We start from the raw sequence: 5,177 nt of genomic DNA, 5'->3' as shown, positions 1-5,177 counted from the left end.
AATAGGCCAATGGGAATGTGGAGGTAGAACAGGGTACTTCTGACAAAAACTTCGAGGGGGCAGAAATCTTGTATTATAGTTGACTAGGGAGATAGACATTGCATTTGGATATCAAAAATATAGATATCTCCATTTTTATCAAAAGTGGACATATAACACTATAAGATTCACACGACGTAGTGTATATATATAGATTTGCTAGGCGTTTACGCATAAAGGAATATTTCGCGTCGGCGGGAAAATAACAACAAAAGCTCGGATAGTGACTCAGAAAATTCAGATAACGAGAACAACTATAAATTTATTTAAATAAATTACTTTGATCCAAAAACCGAGCAAAAATGCCACCTTAGAATGATTTATTGACAATTTTAAGTCCGACATCGTTTGAATATCAGGGAGAATAAACAATATTACGACAAACTCACCCCTGAAGAACGATATACGCTGATAACTTACGATCCAACAACAATATCGTCATTAATCCTGCAGACAAAGGCAGTGCAATGGTTAACATGGATAACTCTGCCTATATTCAAGAAGCTGAACGCCAACTTGACGATGCAAGGTTCTATCGAAAACTGGGCTCTGATCCTACAACATCTCTTAGCAGAGAAATAACTGCTAGTTTCGTTAAAAATTGCTTCAACGATGACACAACTCTTGAATATTTGAAACCAGAAAATCCAAAACCGGGCCGATTTTATCTTTTACCAAAAATTCATAAGGCCAATAACTCAGGAAGACCCATCGTTTCAGCGAACGCTCATCCGACTGAAAAAATTTCGGAATTCGTTGACTTTCATCTTCGTCAACATGTTGAAGACTTACCATCTCATATCAAAGACACAACTGATTATCTTAGAAAAATGCAGTCCTTAAATCCTCTTCCTGCCGACACCACACTTGTCTATATGGATGTCACCTTTCTCTTCACGAATATTCCACATGCAGATGGCATTGATGCATGTAGAGATTTGGGATTCCCGACCAATAAAATCTCCACCTACTAAATGCCTGGTCAAATGCTCACGCTGGTACCGAAGAACAACATTTTCGCCTTTGATGGAGGTCATTATCTACAAGTAATGGAACTGCTATGGGTACAATAAATGGCTCCACCATATGCTATCAAATTTTAGGCAAATTAGAAAAACAAATTCTTGAATCTTCGATCGAAAAACCGCTTTCTTGGCTTAGATTTACAGATGATGTGGATATGAAATGGAATAAAAGTGACGAAGATTTAGATACATTCATAACTCATGCTAACAACATACATCAAAGTATCAAATTTAGTCATGAGAGATCTAAATCCAAAATAACCTTATCGACTCTTTCAGCTCCATAATAGTTGGCGTGATATCCCCAGACCTATATTCTAAGCCTACTGATACTCACCAATACCTGTTCCCCAAAACGTTGCCACCCTGCTCACTGTACTAAGAGCATCCCTTACAGTCAGGCACTCAAGAGTCAAGTGACTATGTTCCAACACAGAGACAACTAAAAAACGACTGAGTCAACTCGAAACACGCTTTCAGAGAAGGGTCTATAAACATAAGAATATTCAAACACGTTTCCAGAAAGCGGAAAATATCCCAAGGAGCAAACTGATAGAATACAAAGATAAAAAGAAAAATAAAAGGACTCCATGTGTTCTTTCTTACCACCCATCTCTAAAAAACAGCTTCGGTGTAGTTAGTAAGCATTGGAAAACAATTGAGAAGAATTCCAAACTATCAAAGATTTTCCCGAGCCCCCAATGATAGCTTTTAGGCAACCCAATAGTCTGCAAAACCTGGTGGTGCGGGATGAAGTGTCTGATCCGAAAAGTACTTCTGCAGAATTTCGTTCGTGTGATGAACATTGCTGCAAATGCTGCCTACAGATGCATCACTCATCAATTTTTCACAGTTAGGCGACCGAAAATAACTATTGAATATTTCGCATTGTGACTTGCAAACGTATGAATGTTATTTACATTCTTGAATGTTCGGATTGTGGCCTCCAATATGTTGGTGAGTCAAAGCAGCCTTTTCAAAAACGCCTCAATACCCATAGATATGATATCTCTAATAAGCCACTATTCCCATTTAGCCAGCATTTCAAACAGTCGGATCATAAACTTGATGACTTTAACCGCATGGAAATCCTAGTGATTGAACAGAACATTCACTGGAGTGATGCCAAGCAATATGTTCAGGAAAGCTTCTGGATAAAGGAACTAAATGTACTTCATCCAAACGGCATCAACAAGAAGACTACTAGTTTTATAGAGGGCTCTTCTTTTATTTTACATATATTTATACATACTACTGGATTTTGACAATGTGTGATGTATGTATATATACAGCCACGATTATAAAGTATTGAGTTTTCTACATTTGATGAGATTCTATATTTGGTATTAAATTAATAGTCCAAAATATACCTGTATTAATGAGCTATTTTACACAAACAACTAGTATTGTTAAGATTACTGACACTGACGAAGGCTATTTGATCAGCCGAAATATTTATCAACACGATTTTATTGATTGATTGTTGATTACTTAACGTCCAGTGGCAAATATTTCATGCATGTTCAGGACGAGAACAAATTAACTATGAATAAATATAATAGGCAGGTCCTGTAATTGAGGCCATTCGGAATGAAGGCCGGGAAAATTTGGACTGCCACTGTAAGATGAGAGTATTTTAGATAGGTGCAATTTTGGCTAGCAACAGGCCACCTTCGGACCCTTCAAAGACGAGTTTCAAGGGTTCTTAACGTGCAGAGAGCGTGGCATTTTTTTTACACGAGGTATCGGATTTAACGTCCCCATTCTGACCGGACGTGGCTGCGTACTTGTACATCCCGCACAGCTAAACGGACGCCCCATTTCGGCAAGGTTTACTGCCGTTTGGAAGAAGACCTGTTGCGACCATATTTCTAATCCCCAGTCACACTTCTGGGCAACACGATTTTATAACATCAACTGTTGAGCAAAAGTCTAAAGATTTGCGCAACGGTACTAATATAAGATGGTAATATACGAAGATGATGTAATTCAACACGTTTTTATAACATCATTTTCATATATTACCATCTCATATTAGTACCGTTTAGACTTTTATACATATTATACCAGTTTAAATCGCAGGGTGCTATTCATTTGGGATGTATAAATACATAGCCACGGTTAATTACTTAACCTTTGTCAAACTTTAAAAAAAAAATTAAATTATCAAACTGCGATTTATTTGGGATGTGTAAATACGCAGCCTCTGTTGTAATTACTTTACCTTCGTCAAATTTGAAATTTGAGTATTGTACCAGCTCAAATAGGTCAGTGCTATTCATTGGGAATGTATTTCTACGAAGTCTTTGTTGTAATAACTCAACTTTCGTCACCTATGAAATTTTAGAAATGTATCGGTTCATATCGCACATTACTAATTTTGTTAGAAGCATATATATGCAGTCTCTGTTGTAAATTCCTAACCTACGTCATTTTTTGACATTTTAGAATTGTACAAGCGTTGTTCGGTTTTAGTTGTATAAATTTAAAGATTGTTATAGTTAAATCAGAATAGATTGATATGATTCATTTTTCATCATAATCATATTGATGAAGGATATCTGTTATCCAAAGTATTTATGCATACTTACATTTAAGGTTTCCCTTTTTAATAGTGGTGTTGTTTTGTACACTTTTTAGGCGTTTATATATATATATATACATATATCGTCTAAATAACAGCCCAACAATGTTAGATCTGTTCCGCAAATTTTTTGTTCTTCCCTGGCCGGGATTCGAACTCATGCTACTGAGATATCGTGGCACCAAATCGCCTTGCACTATGCCCGACGCGCTAGACCACACGGCCACCTAGGCTCGACAAAAATCAAGCTTTCGGTGGCCGGGTGTTACCTTTCCTCGTCAGTTTTTATCTAGCGTCGTAACACAGAACATGATATATATAAGGCATGAAGATGGAATATTACAGATCAGCTGAATTATCTATCGTAGAGGATCTTACAAATTAATGTAGGATGCAGTCACAGAAATAATTATATTATAAATACGTCTGAACCAGTGACAACTCTACGACAGATTTTATCCATCGAATCACCAGTGATGGTGATACAAGGCTGAAAACACATTCTGTATACATAATTCGTCTAAATAACAGCCCAACAATGTTAGATCCATAAATTTGTGGAAGCAAATTTTTTGTTCTTCCCTGGCCAGGATTCGAACTCATGCTACTGAGATATCGTAGCACCAAATCGTCTTGCACTATGCCCGACGCGCTAGACCACTCGACCACCTAGGCTCGACAAAAATCAAGCTTCCGGTGGCCGGTTGTTACCTTTCCTCGTCAGTTTTTATCTAGCGTCGTAAAACAGTACATGATATATAAGGCATGAAGATGGAATATGGGACCTTTCAATTTTTAATCTGTGCCGATCACAACTTCAAAATAGACGAAAAAGGGCAAAAACCCTGCAAACGTATATAATACGTATATAACATTCCAGATTTTTGCCAATACCTTTTCTGAGGAAATTTTGCAAATTGTGTACTATATAAGGGTTTCAAACCCTTCACATCGTATGCTAACTTCTGAAAGTAAAGGCTTATTTTGTTACATGTTATGTATGGTTACCGATTTTTTGTGTTTTTCTTTTGTTTTTGCTGTTTGCATTGTTTTGGTATTTTATTTTTTTTAAGAAAAGGGGGTGCCGTGAAACAGAGATTTTTAAAGGATAAACTCCAGCCATAAAATGCCAAATATTTTAAATGTTTAGTAAATAAGTAACAACTTTTTGCCACATAAAACGTAAATATGAATAAAAGGAGATGCAAGGTATACACCAATAAAACAACAACACAAAACTGAACGGTACGAAATTCGCTGTTTTTACTTTATTGGATTCTCAGTTCAAATATACACCACTTTTCACGTGCAAGGAGTGGAGTTTTTAATTATGACGGCATTACAGTAAAGTATATAAGCAAAAACACTTTGAATTGCAAAGAGAAAGTTAAACTAGCCAATCGTCTAATGAGAAAATAAAAACTGGGAGAGGATCTGCGAAATCGATCTATACTGCAGTGAAGAATCGAATGTTAACACTGCATAAGAAGCAGTTAAAGTGATTAAACCCAGACAGAATATTACAGAAC

Source organism: Mytilus californianus, unplaced genomic scaffold (assembly GCF_021869535.1).
Source record: "Mytilus californianus isolate M0D057914Y unplaced genomic scaffold, xbMytCali1.0.p SCAF_3, whole genome shotgun sequence".
NCBI lineage: Eukaryota > Metazoa > Mollusca > Bivalvia > Mytilida > Mytilidae > Mytilus > Mytilus californianus.
Note: the sequence above shows the minus strand (reverse complement) of the source record.